Here is a 14,717-nt window from a genome sequence, read left to right as displayed (position 1 = left end):
TCAATGAGAAGTGTCTTCACTCAGAATTATCTCTCTCAGTGATTCTTTTATAACCTTACTTAAAACACATTCCTTTCTCGGGGACTATTTTTTTCTTCTTAAACTTATCTCCAAGTACACTGTGAATTCCATAAAATCAGAAAGTATGTATATCTTTTTGACTATTGTATTCCCAGTTCAGTGCAAAATGCCTTATTGACAAACATAACTGTGTTTTGAAAATGTAATGAATAGCAGGAGCTAAATAAAATATCAGAATTTATAAAAAATATATCACACTTTAGAAATATAGTTACAAACTATCAAATTGTGATTTTTGATTTTATCATCCATATCACACAGTATCAAGTATCTAGAAAATGTAATTGACAAAAATAGTTTCGGTGAGAAAGGATAGATTGGAATCCTTATGAATTTTTGTTCAAAATGTAAAATGGAAAGAGAATGGTGACAATTGAAATAGGTTAACCTTTCATTGAAGATTCCCACTATCCCATATGTGTATCTACCTCCTCCACAAAAAAAATTCAGAACAGACTCATGTAAAAATAGTTGCATATTCAAATACAGTGCAGCATTATTCACTGTAATGAAGATGTGGGAGCAGTTTGTTCATCACCAGATAAACAGATAAAGAAAAATGGGGTTTATACACATGCATTATTATGTTGCCTTTAAAAAAGAAGGAATTTTGTCAAATGGTGAACCTCATGAACAGTTAAACTAAATGGCATAAATCTTTCACAGAAAGGTAATATTTTTTAATTTCTTTCAATATGAAGTATAGAAAGTAGTCAAAATTACAGAAAAAGGAAGCAGGAAAGTGATTGCCAAAGCCTCAGATGATGAGGGAGGATTAGTGTTAAATGTGATGGAATTTCAGTCAAACAAGACGAGAAGACTCAGTAGTTCTGTCGCACAAGTCCACAGATGTACTTAACACTCCTGACCATACAATTTAAAGTGATTCAGATGTTAAATATGATTTTTTTCTACCACAAGAAAAAGTGAATGAGACTGTTTCCTTTTCTTTAGTTTCAAAAGTTCAAACACACATCTTTGTTCAGTGAGTTACTTTATCAGCGAAGTCTTTGGTTTTACTGAAAACATTGGTGATGACAAAAATGATAGCACTTAATACCACTGAAATTTCACACTTCTGGTCATCTGCCATTCCAAAAAGTAAATCTTGAAGAAAAATTAACATGTGGCATATGAAAGAAAGGCAAAAAAATATTGGGACTTTGCCCAGATCTTCAAAGACTAGCCCTATCGATTCCATTTTGAAAGCAGTTTTCTTATATGGGCAGGTCCTTCACATTTCAGGCCAAGTTATTTCTTTGTATAAACAATCTCTTGGTCTCCAAGTCATCCCATGTTCCTCGCTATAATCATTCAACCTGAAGCAACCTGCAAAGCTGATTGATTGCCCCACAGATCACACTTCTTTCAGATTGGGCTTTCACTTCTCAGCTTCTTCATTCTAGGACTTAGAAGGTAAAGTAAACTATAGAATGTAAATTCCCATAAACTATAGTAATGTATTGCATCAGCAACCTTTAGGAAAGAAACCAAAAGGATCCTGGGCAATTTTGAAATAAAGCAGTGGCTGAACCAGCAGCCCCTGGAACTGTTTAGAAATGCTATTCTCCAGCTTCCTCTGTACTGGCTAAATCAGTAAACGCTAAGGATGTGACACTCTGTGAAGTGTATTTTCTCCATCTGTCCAATGTCAGCTGAAATTTGGGTGCCCTACTGTACATCAGTTATCTCTATGTGGCCAAGACCAACAGAAACCCTACTACCAAAACTCCAGATCCAAGTGGAAAAAGAGATACAGCAGGTGGCACTGTTGTACTATTTCTGCCTTTTCTAGCACTCTGTTCTTATTGAATTGATATTATAGATTATTGAATTCATAACCTTAAAAATATCCAGCATGGTTCATTGGTGAAAAATAAATGTTTATTCCATGAAAGGACAAAACTTTGGTTTACTGAAAATACTGTATCAAAGTCTGAAATTGATATTACAGTATCTTTTTTCCTACTGTGAACCTCTGGGAGTTTACTTGGAGGGAAAGTAAAGTAGCTTGTTTCAAAGATAATAAAATATTTGTTTTATAACTTCTCAAGTCAATTGACTTAGAGTTAAGATACTTTAATTTCCTCTCCATACTCTTTCCCCTGTATTACTAAATTCTATTCTATGTGTGTATATCTTTAACTAAATCCAGTTTGTATTTGTCCCTGATGTAAATACTGACTTTAAGAAAAATTACTTTTTTGATGTTTCGTTTGATTGGGACCACACCTGTGGTTCTCAGGGCTTACTTTTACTCCTGGTTTTGTGTCTAGGGATCACTCTTAGTGATGGTCAGAGGACCACATACAATACTGGTGAGTGTCTCCAGGTCAGCTTTTGAAAGGCATGCAAACACTTTACCTGCTATACTTACTTTCCAGACCTTAAAAAGTAAATTTTAATTATTTATTTTTTTTATATTTGTAGGCAACACTGGCTCTTTTCAGACCTTACTACTGGCTCTGCTCCCAGGATTCTTTGCTATAGAAACCACACTTTTAGTAGTAACAAACAGATGGGCTTGGAAAACATATCACTGCCTTAAAGAGTCTGGATAAAGACTACAGCAAAGAGCTAGAGAGATAGTACAGTGGGTATAGTACTCACATTGCACACATCTGGGTTCCATCTCCAGTACCACATAGGATCCCCACATTCTTCCAGGAGTGATCCCTGAGTGCAGAGCCAGGAGTAAGCTCAGAGCACTGTCTGTGGTGGTCTACCTACCCACCCACTCAACAAGCAAACAAACCAAGAACAACAACAAAACATATTCCACCACAAGACTTTCAGATCATCAGTCATTGCACAGACACACCATCATCTGCCCGAAGCCTGAAGAACTGCCCTCCCAGTGATTCTTCCAGATCACAGAAACTCTGACCACTGCACAGGGCTTCCAAAGGAGGAGCTCTAAAACTGGTCTGGTTCAGTGCTTAGCATGTCTTTCCCCTCACACTCTGGAAGCACAAAGGGCCTTTTTTCTTAAAATTAGTCTAGCCTGAAGGGTTCTCTTGATTAATGGCCCCTTGAATGATAGCTCCAATAGGATGCTGTGCCTTTTCTGAAGACAAATGACTGCCAGAAGGAGCAGATAGTCAGGGATAACACTGCCTATTACTGAGGCTTTGTTTTCAGATGCCGTTTTATCTCTCACATCCATTTGTTCCTTTCAGCAATCAAAAGGGATGGTGGCAAGATTTCATGTAGAGAAGAAATGTTTGGATTTCTCTACTGGCAGCAGCATGTTAAATATATTTTCCTGGAACCATACTCCATTTAATGTTGAGCTGCTGAGAGAGATAAAGGCATCAGTGCCTCTTTAGAGCATGATCCTATCTTGTCCTGAGATCACATTTCATGATTCCTCATCCAAGAGTACATTGGGTCTGAGACATGGCCAAATAATGTGATTCTGGGACACAGATTGGGATTACTGAAGATAAAGTGGCCTGGCTATGAGGCATACTGTAAGAACACATGTGCTTATTAGATTGCATCTCATGTCTACTCCAGGCTCCCTGCTGCCAAGACTGAACTACTAAGCACAAACCTCTCCTCAACTCCCATGTGAGTCACAAGTTTGCTTTCACTCCCAAAGCAAAACATAACAGTGAGTGAGGCCCAGTTCCGCACAAGATCTACAAGCTGTCAGTTCATTTGGGGACAGAGGCGACATCCAGTTGATGCAGCACCCCAATAATGCCAAGTGACGCCTCTCACATTCTCACAGGTGCAAGCTATTTCTTCCTAAATGAATCACCCGTTCTGACTTCTCTGTGCCACTCACTGTTGCTTACATCATAGATCTACAGAGGCTGCAAAGCCTCACACTTTGTTCCCAACATCAGCAAGAGCTTTCAGTGTAAGCACATTCCTACTTATATGGTAAGAACTCAATTTTGATCCCCTGACAAATCAGGGCTTTATTTTTGAAAGGAACATGAAAGTCCAGTTATATCATCCATCCAAGTATTTTTTTAAATATTCAAAAATATGCCCAAGGCAAGTACATTCAAATTAAGTTACATGTATGTAATCACAGTCTTAGAATTATTTTTACATTCATGACTAGGTTGTATTTGGAAAAACTCACAGGCAGAAATGATTCCTCTATCATTTTATCCTTCCATATGCAATCTCCCTTACACAAAGTGTGTGTATGAGCAATAGTCTAGCATTAAGAAGTACAGAGTGCAGGCCATATTTATAGAAAAAAATATGAAATATTGCTAAATATTTATTTTTAGTAAATCTAAATTACAAAATTTGGGGCCTCAGAAATCTGCATTTAATAAGATACTTGGAAAAGATTTTGGATGCGAAATTTTGACAGCAGTGATCTCATTAATTAAACTGTTATGCAAAAATGCCCTAAAGAACATGGCTGTCTTTATGTGTGCACACACATGCTTCACTCATATAAATTTTATCAAGAAAGGTAATCACATCTTTTACTACCTTTATATTTTCAGCACTGACAAGCAGAACAGTATAGTAAGCTACAAAGTCTTTAACATGATTTAACAAAAAACACACAGACAGTAAGTACAAAAAGGTAAAAACTATTTGATTTTATGGTACCACACTGTAGAAACTTTGTACTGATGTACAGCTGGAGTTCTGAATAAGATCTCTGATTGATGAAGTTCACTGAAGCCCTCAAGGATAAGCCAAGGTTGATGAGAACGCTTAACTGATTCCTGGCAAAGAGGCTAGTACTTCGAAACTGACAGGAAACTGGGCTGGTCCCAAAAGGTCCAATGCAAGAAAAGACCCAGGCATATTAGGTATTTCGTAAAGGTGACTTGAAAATGAGAAGCATGATTCCATAGCTTCTCCCTTTTCGCTGATTCATAGCTCCTCCACATCGTTATCCAGTTATTTGGCTTTTAAAATCCAACTATTTGCTCTAATCATCACAGCCTTATTTCTCATTTTGGAGAGAAGCGAAGTGAATTTTATTAGGCATTAGTTACTTTCATTTAGGCAAGTTTAAGTTTTAGTCTAAGTAGAAAATTTAAGATGCTGAAGTTTTAGAAAAATCAGTGTGCCCAAGCTTCTAGAAAGAGGTTCCTGAGTGTATTTACCCACTTTTTTCAACTCAAATAAGTTAGTTGGGAAAAAATTCACATTATGACGGCATGCTGTTCCACCACTGCCCCCCTCTATTCAGGATGTAAGCTCTGTGAAGACAGGAACTAAAAATATACTTAATGGTCTTCAGAACCATGAAATGGTTTAGAGTTTAAGCAGCTTGTAAGCAGTTAATAAAACCTAAATACTGGAATGAAAGACAGCCTGAGTCCTGAAGGAATCAAGGCTGTGAGGAAAACTAGTAAAGCCAAGAGGGGGGTGTTGGATGCTAAGTATACTTAAGAAAGTGTAGTGGTAAGTTCTTACTCCAAGAGAGATTAGATTCAAATACTTACTCCCAAGGACTGGCCTGAAAGGCTATTTTGGGGAATGGGGGTTGGGAGAAGAAAGAAGAAGCTAAAGAAACTCTCTAAATCTAGCCTATGGATTTGAGGCCAAGTCACTGGCACACATTCATCCAGCAATTCAGCTCCTCTCAGGCGCCTGCTGCCATCCACTGACCCTTCCCCAGCTTTCCCATTGGGAAACAGGTGTCTCCTGCCAATTAGGATTTAAAAATCAACAGGGGCTTCTTGAGAGAATGATGACAAGTCTAATTGTAAGAAGCAGCTGTAGAGCCCTGGGCAACCCTCAGATAGCATTTATTAATCCCTGTTTGCTGGGTGCCTGGCACTGAGGTGGGGTCAGCTCCCCTGTCACAGGGTTGAAGCTGTAAAATGTAGGGTGAGTATTTAGTGACCTGAGCTCAGCAAGAGGGATTAGAGTACCCTGCACTGAGCAGGCACAGTGGACAAGCAAAAAAGTCAAGTGAGTACAAAGATGCTGTCAGCATGCACCATTGCTTTGGGGCCTGGCCACTGAGTGTTCTAGAATGCACCAGCATCATTACACTGTGCACAGGGAGGTATTTCATCTTTGCCATGTTCACCACCTCTTCCCAGCATCCCATACCCCAGTCTAGCCTAAACCTGGGGATTATTAATAGTGAGGACTCAAAATAGTTGATTTTGATTTTATAAACACACTTACGTTAACATGACAGGAGCCTTCCTTTGAAAAGACATAAATAGTAAAAAGTGATACTGCAAATACACTAAGGCATATATTTATCTATCAGAGCAAACACCACACACACACACACACACACACACACACACACACACACACACACACACACACACACACACACACCCTCCTAATCTGGGCATGTGCAAGGCCTATAAAGACAGACATTTAAAATAATAAAATGAGTTGAAGAAGTGTCTTTGAAGTAGATTGCCTGTCTTGCACCAAGCACCCTAGTTTTGATTGCTAGCACTTAGATAAGTAAATAAATCAATGAAAATCATCAATGAAAGTGGGGGCTAAACCTGCCCATTGGCAGAGCTTTCATTTAGTCCCACGGTCATTTGTAGAGATCTGTATTTTCTAAGCCTGATTAGGTAAATCTTGACTTCTACACACAATGATCATCCATCACCTGCCAGGAGACCCCTCTCTGTGCTCCACTCTACACTGCATACTAGATTGCCTTTGAGTGCACTTCTGGGAACTTGGCTTATTCACTATCTGCCGAACATTTATTTCTTTTGAAAAATATCTTTATTTAATCACCAAACATTTATTTTTTTTATTGGTAAGGTACGGGCTGTCGCCAGTTGTGTTGACAGACTAGGATCACATCTAGAGTGCTTGGGGTGGGAGAGTCATCTGCTTTCAGGGATTTCAATGAACCCACACTAACACCCGTGTCATAATTCTGATGGTAAAGACTACACTATGTAAGAGTACATGTGTGCATATATATTTTGTTTTTGTATCCATATCCTTATCTTCCAACCTACAACATGTTCAATAAATGTCTTCTAAAACTGGAACTTTCCACCTCAGGAAGGGAGGAATTAAACTGCCAAAGCAGTTCTAACCACCGCCAAGGCAAACACAATACCATCATGTGGTTCTGTTGCCATCTAAGAAGTCATTCCTTTAAAATGCCTGCAAAGTCAGGAAAATCGAAGAAACATTCCTCTGGAGACATACGCAAACACATGCAAACGTTCATTCTGGAATGCCTTGGCTTTTTCACATAAGAATAGCTCAGTGAGAGACTATCAGAGAGAAAGACAAAACCAGAGACAACATTTGCTCATAGAAATTTAAATGCTTAATATAGGTCGTGGTGAGGAGGGAAGTCAAGTGAATTAAAGGAATGAATAGTTTTCAACAGGGAAATTCTGCAAGTCCAGTGAATACATTAAAGTCTAATCCAGAAAGTAGTTTCTGTAACAATCACTTGTTTTAAAACTAACATTTATTGAAACCTTACTCTATGTTTACTTTGTTCTAGACAGTATACCCCCAAGCAGATATGTCATTTAATTTTTATCCTAAGCTACATACATGAGTAAACATCTGACAGTGAGCTTTCCTACAATGAATTTATATTCTACAATCAAATAGATTTCAGGAGGAGTAGGATTTTACCAGCATGAGAAAAAGATAGAAATATTTTCGAAAGACAAAAGCATTTTAGGAAGAGGAATGAGCATGAACAATAAAAGTGTATGATGTTGAAGAGCAAAAGAGGTTCATGTGAAATTATGACTACCAATGACATGAGAGTGGAAAGATAAGATAAATACTGTTGCTTCCACTGGATCCTGGATCTTGTAAATGGTTTTTAAAAGGTTATTGTATTTTATCAGTCAGAATTGAAAGTAAGGATCAGAGACACAATATCTGAATTAAGAAAAATTTTTTAAATCTTTTTTTTTGTTTGTTTGTATTTTTAAGCCACACCAGGTTGTGATCAGGGCTTAATCCTGGATCTACTCAGGGATCACTGTTGGGGTGTTCAGGGGACCATAGAGATGTTGTCAATCAAGCCCACATCATCTGTGTGCAAGGCAAACGCCCTACTTGCTGTACTATCTCTCTGGCACAAATAAGATTTTATTTAAGGGGACCCAAAGTGATAGCACAACTGGTAGGGCTTTTGCCTTACAGTTGGCTTACCCAAATAGGAAAGAAGGAAAGAAGGAAAGAAGAGAGAGAAAGAGAAAGAAAGAAGAAAGAGAAAGAGAAAGAAAGAAAGAGAGAGAGAAAGAAAGAAAGAAAGAGAAAGAAAGAAAAGAAAAAGACAAGAAAGAGAAAGAAAGAAAGAAAGATAGAAAGAAAGAAAGAAGAAAGAAAGAAAGAAGAAAACAAAAGAAAAAGAAAAATTTTATTTAAGAGAAGAGAAAGGAAAGGAAGCTCCTCTATTATAGATGGATCATCTGAAGCAGGACTCCAGAGTAATTCCTCCCAGAAGAAGGCTTCTAGAAATCTTTCTCCTTTCAAATCTTTTAACAGGGGTAGGTGAGCTACTTTCAATGAGTTTAAAGCAGAAGGGGGCAAGGAAACCAGATTAGGCTGTTGAGTCAATTATTTTCTGGTGTCCAGTCAAATAGGTTAATCAGATTATCAGACACATCCTGGCCCCACAGTTATGACATTCCTTCCTTAGAGCCATATGCCTAATCTCATGCTGCCTACATCCTATGTTTCTACCATTTATTATCCCTGGACACACAGAGTTTGCATAGAAGAGTAATGGCATCAGATAACAATAAAATAGTTTTACTTCTCTTGCGTTGCAAATAAGCCCTTGATCCGGCTGACTGATGGAGAGATGGACGATGAGGTCTTTCTCCTCTAGCTCCGAGCACGCATCTATCACCCCATTCAGAAGGTGGTTCTGAGGTGAATGCAGTGGGTATAAAGTTAGCAGGCAGTCAGGCTTCAGAAGATAACAGCTTTATTTCGTGGGCATGGCTGAAGAAAAAAGCCCTGGAATCAGCCCTCAAAAAAAGCTCCCGCCTTTCACAGACCCTTGCTATTATACATCAGAATCAGATATCACCCTAGGGTGGGAGCAGAATCAGGTACCACCCAAGGGTGGGAGCAGAATGCCAGGTCACACCCTAGGGTAGGGCACAATCACCTATCAGGGTAGGATCAGTAACATAATAATCCCATGGAAATGTTTACATACACAACACTCTTGGAAAAATAGAGTTTAATTTTAATTAGGCAAAGGGCCAAAAGAATGGGGGTGAGGGCAGAGATTTGAACACTTTAGAAATTGTTGATAACCTTGAAGAAGGATGAGAAATGAAAGATAATTACTAGGTCCAAAATTTGTAGTTTGGAAACCATTATGACAGTTTGGCTTAAGTGAAGATGGCAAATAGTAGAAAAAGTGCCAGTTTGTGGATGTATATAAAGACTTGATTTTAGATAGATTCCATAAAGAATTTGTAAGTAGTCTCAAACTTATAGAAAAGCAGATTGAATTTTAAAATGAGGTCTGAATTTATAGTAAAGGCTTTCTAAATAAAATATTTAATAATGAGCTGTGTAGAAAAGCAAATTTGTATAAGAAGATCAATTAAAAATAAATCTTAGCATTTCTTTTGTTTGTTTGTTGTTGGTTTACTTTTGGCATGCCTTGTATGTGGCTGACCCAGGATGGACCCGGGCTCTATCCCCGGTGTCCCATATGGTCCCCCAAGCCAGGAGCAATTTCTGAGTGCATAGCCAAGAGTAACCCGTATCACTGGGTGTGGCCCCAAAACAAAAACAAATGAAATTAACAGATGAAATTGGCTTAAAATTAATTTTAGTGTTTGTGAGTTAGTGCTGCAGATGGCTTGCGTCTCTTAGCAAAACCTTAGTGGGGTCAGAAAACCTTCATGAGAAGAAAGCAGGTACACAAGTGGACGAATATGAAATATGAAATAATTGAGACCACACAAAATGCATTGTATGGGGACCCATGTCTATGAGACGAGAGACAAACTTTGCTTTTCAGCTGATGACATTTTAAGCACAACTCTGGTATGCAAGGTATTTCCAGGGGAACAAAGGGCAGAGGATAAAAGGAAGGCTAATTTCTTACATACCAAAGTAGTTCCTGGCCCTAGGTGTCATTACTAATGTAAATTAAGGGATAGCAGGAATCCTGGTTTTCTTCCTAATAACAAATATCCATAACCTGAGGGAAATAATATTCTAGCTAGGGACTAAGACCTACTTCCTATGATCTGGTAATAGAAAGAGATAAAACTTATGAAAGGGGTACAGAATAATACCTAGTAAAATAGCCTAATTCTACACTGGCCAAACCTGTTTGTAAGCAAGTATTCAAAGTGACAGGGAAAGTCCCTGAGGTAAAATCACTCTGCTGTGGCGCTCAAAGGCAGGGAGAGAAGACCATTGTCTTGAAGATGCTATGTTTTGACTTGGTCTTAGGAAGCAAATAGGCTGACAGAAAGAGAGGTATCTGGCTTGGGTTTGACATGCAAATATGCTTAGCCAGCAGAGAACTTCTAGCAGTTTTCTTTGGTACTGAAAGTTCTTTATGACTGCAGGATAACTAAGGCCGAATTTCTGTAGTTAGCAAAGGAGACAAAATCAAATAAGTAAGAGTAAAGAGATAAATAATGTCACAGCCATGTCAGAAATAAGCCAGTAATCCACGCAGGGGTTATGATTGACTTCTCCAATGGGCCTTCTGGCTAAAATATATTTCTTTGGAGGAAATCAGGCACTGCACCAGGAAAGCCAAAAGACACGTCTGGTGCATGCTTCCCTGATAATGGAGACATACCTTTATGGGTAGTGACAAGTTAGCACACATAGAACTCATAGATATTGCCTAGGAAAATAGGAACTTCAGTTTATTGCTCCTAATTCTGTGTTGATTATAAAATCAACATAATAGCACATAATATACTGCATTACTCTACTGAAAAGATCATTTTTTAAATGAATTTAATTTCTGCACTTTTTGTATAACGATAATGACTGGCAACTTCCAATGTTTCCAAATGCTTTGTAGACTTTGTGATCTGATCAACTTAATACACCATTATTTGACTAGCACATTCTTTTGATTTTTCTTACTTTCATGGTATTCTAAATTGTGTCACTCTATAGAAAATATTTCAAATACAGTGTTAAAGTAAGACAGGTGACATTCAAAATAATTCCTCATAAAACTTGTGCTATGTTTCCTTTGTAAATTATTAATTGTGTCTGTCAAACTGTTTAAATAATTTAAATTCTAAGACAATTTTTGGTAAGGCACCATTTGGTTTTCTTACAGCTGATGTCTGGGGTTATATGTGTCTTGGCTGTGCTGCTGGTTCTTCCAGTCTGACAGAATGCTTGCTGAGTGGATATCTAAACAGATGTCCAAACACATATGCCTTCTCTCTACTAGATCAACAAAAAGATTGCATTTTTTGGAATTCACTACACTGTTTATATTGTGATGTAAGAATTGGAAGCTGTTTTAGTTTTTCTTTTAACACAGCTGAAAAGGAGTTTACTTCAAAAGTTACTTAATTGAGAATAACATTCAATTCCAGTACCATGCAATGCAATGTAGTTCTAGTTATAGGACTTATCCTGATCCTTATATTTGTGTTTACTTTTAAGTGTGCTTCTCTCCAGTCTCCAAATATCCCTAGGGAATTTGATCTGATTCCTTTTAATTCATTGCCCTATCTAGGTTCATTTCAATTCATAATTGTACTCAATTAAATTTTATTGGGTAAATGAATTAATAAAATTTTAATGCCAGATATTTCTTAAGTGCAAACAGAAATCAAATATTAATTTTATTGTGCTCAATTACAATAAATTACACTTAGATTCCCAAATATTTGAACCAATTATTTTCCATTCTCAAATAAAAACCAAAACAATTATGAAAACTAAAACAATTTCCAATATAATAATTTAAATTTATAAAATTAAATAAAAAGCAGAATGGAAAGGCATAAGTGAAGTAACTCAGACAGTGAGAGAAAAATTCTGTATGATCTCACTTATATGAAATCTTCAACAGAAATAAAAGAAAAAGGAGAAAAAAAAGAAAAACCAGATTCAAACTTGCCAGAGCCAAAAGATGAAGTGTGAGCAAAAATGAAAGAGGCAGTTATTTAGCTATGCCATTCCAAAACAATAATATTGTAAAATAATGATAAACCAATAAAATGATGGGAGATAGTCAAAAATATACAAGCTTGCAGCTCTAAATTGTACAGCTTAAATTATAGTTTTTGAGAAATATTAAAAGTTCTCATAACAAGTGATAAAATGTGTAAATGAGTGTTATGATGCATATTATTAATTAGATTTCATCTATGAAAATTATTTTGTTGTATTGGTACCTGAAGGGTGAAATGCCAGGTTATCTAGTTAATTAAGTCTGTCACTTAAGTCACACTCATCAAGAAAGGCATCCAGGCAGATTCTCTTACATCTACCACTTAAGAGTCTTGCTATAAGAAGCAACAATCCTCCGCCATCTCCACCACAAGCAGCAACTACGTGTGAATGTATTTCCACCCACATTGGCCAGGTTGGCAGGTTGGTGACCAGTTTGGCAATGCCTTTTGGGAGTCTATTGCCTGGAACACAACATCGAGCCTGAAGGCCAGATGCTCAGTGACAAGAACATCAGGGCAGGAGATGACTACTTTAACACCTTCTTCAGTGGAATGGACACTAGCAAACAAGTGCCCAGGGCTGTGCTCATTGATTTGGACCCCATCATCATTGATAAAGTTCACACTGGCACCTCCCATCAGCTCTTCCACCCTGAGGAGCTCATCACAGGCAAGCAAGATGCTGCCAATAACTATGCCCACGTGTACTACACTATTGTCAAGGAGATCATTGACCTCATCTTAGACCAAATTTGAAAATTGGCTGATCAGTACACAGACCTTCAGGAATCATTGATGTTTTATAGCTTTGGTGGGGAAATTGGTTCCAGGTTCAGCTTCCTGCTAATGGAACATCTGTCAGTTACAAGAAGTCTAAGCTTGAGTTCTCCAAATATCCAGCTCCCCAGGATTCTACCGCCTTGGTTAAGCCCTACAATTCTATTATCACCAATCACATCACTCTGATTGTGCCTTCATGGTGGACAATGAGGCCATATAGACATATGTTGTAGAAATCTTGATATTGAGCCCCTGAACACACTAACCTGAAAAGATTGGTAGGTCAAATTGTGTCCTCCATCACTGCTTCCCTCCAGTTTGATGGGGTCATGTATATTGATCTGAAATAATTCCAAACCAAACTGGTGCTCTAAACCTAAATTCATTTATTTCTGGCCACATATGTCTCTGTCATATCTGCTTAGAAAGTATATCATGAACAGTATTCTGTTGCAGTGACCACCAATACATGAATTGAGACAGTCCAAAAGATAGTAAAGTGTGACCCTCACCATGGTGTATGCATAGCTTGTTGCCTATTACATCATGGTGATGTGGTTCCCAGAGATGGCAACACTACCATCACCACCATCAAGACCAGGGATACCATCCAGTTTGTTAATTGGTGTCCCAACGGCTTCAAACTTTTTTATTAATTACTAGCATCCCACTGTGGTTCCATGTAGGGACCTGGCCAAAATATAATGAGCTGTGTTCATGCTGAGCAACATTACAGCCATTGCTGAGTCCTGGGCTCAATGGACAACAATTTTGATCTGATATATGCCAAGTTGCCTTTGTTCACTAGTTTTTGAGTGACAGCATGGAGAATGGAGAGTTCTCTGAGGCCTGTGAGGACATGGCTGCCCTTGAGAAGGATTATGAAGAGGGTGTAGTGGATTCTGTTGAAGGAGAGATGGAGGAAAAAGAAGAGAAATATCAACATTAAAATGTGACAAAGGTGCTGCTTTTTTTGTTTTAAACATTAAAAATTGTGGTCTGGTCACTTTATTAGTCTGTAGCAGTGTATACTCAAGTAATTACTGACCTACTTTAAGACATGATGGTCTGCTATAAATCCAAGATGTGGTGTTTCTGTGAGTGGTTCAAATAAAGTATTCCTTGTCTTAAAAAAGATGTCCAATAAGAATAGGCAATGGTAAGGCTAATGGTTGGAGGTGACAAACTTTTTGCATACATCACTGTTCTGATTGGCCTATGTTATGGACAGATGACAGGTTCAGACAAGGGCTCAAAGGCCAAGAGAGTGACAGGCACTGAGAATAGGAGTCTTACAAATGAGCACCATGGCCATGGCTGGATACTAACAAAGCTAGGACAGAACAATAGAGAACTTCTGTTTTACAGTTTGATAGAAGTCCAGTGTGGTCGTAGAGCGCAGGAGTCCCACCCACAAATAAATGGCTGAAGCTGGTGACTTAGGGAAAAACAAGGTCAATGGGGAGCTTCAGGGGAATTATTGTCTGAGAAAAGCCCAGGGACATGATTTCAGACAAGGAAAGTGTAGATTAGATAGATAATAGTGTAGATGAAATGACGCCTTTGAACACTGGAGGCGAGCAAATATGAAGGACAGAACTTAGAAAGTTTCGAATATGACCAGATAGCATAGGATAGGATGAGTGATGCCTGGGGATAGAATCAGACCTTTCTACTTAAACTTTGCTATAAACTCTATTTTTTAACCTTATGAGTTTTGTTAAAAATGTTTTATATAATTTTCAAGAATGAACTAGA

At 38.0% G+C, this 14,717-nt stretch overlaps 1 pseudogene; it reads left to right on the top strand.

The window, feature by feature from the left end:
* The window catches only part of LOC126031346 (tubulin alpha-1A chain-like), a 124,402-nt pseudogene extending 110,494 nt beyond the window's left edge, over positions 1–13,908 (top strand).
* Positions 13,909–14,717: the final 809 nt, after the last annotated feature.

Source organism: Suncus etruscus, chromosome 15 (assembly GCF_024139225.1).
Source record: "Suncus etruscus isolate mSunEtr1 chromosome 15, mSunEtr1.pri.cur, whole genome shotgun sequence".
Taxonomy (NCBI): Eukaryota; Metazoa; Chordata; class Mammalia; order Eulipotyphla; family Soricidae; genus Suncus; species Suncus etruscus.
Note: the sequence above shows the minus strand (reverse complement) of the source record. Positions and strands in the feature narration are given on the sequence as shown.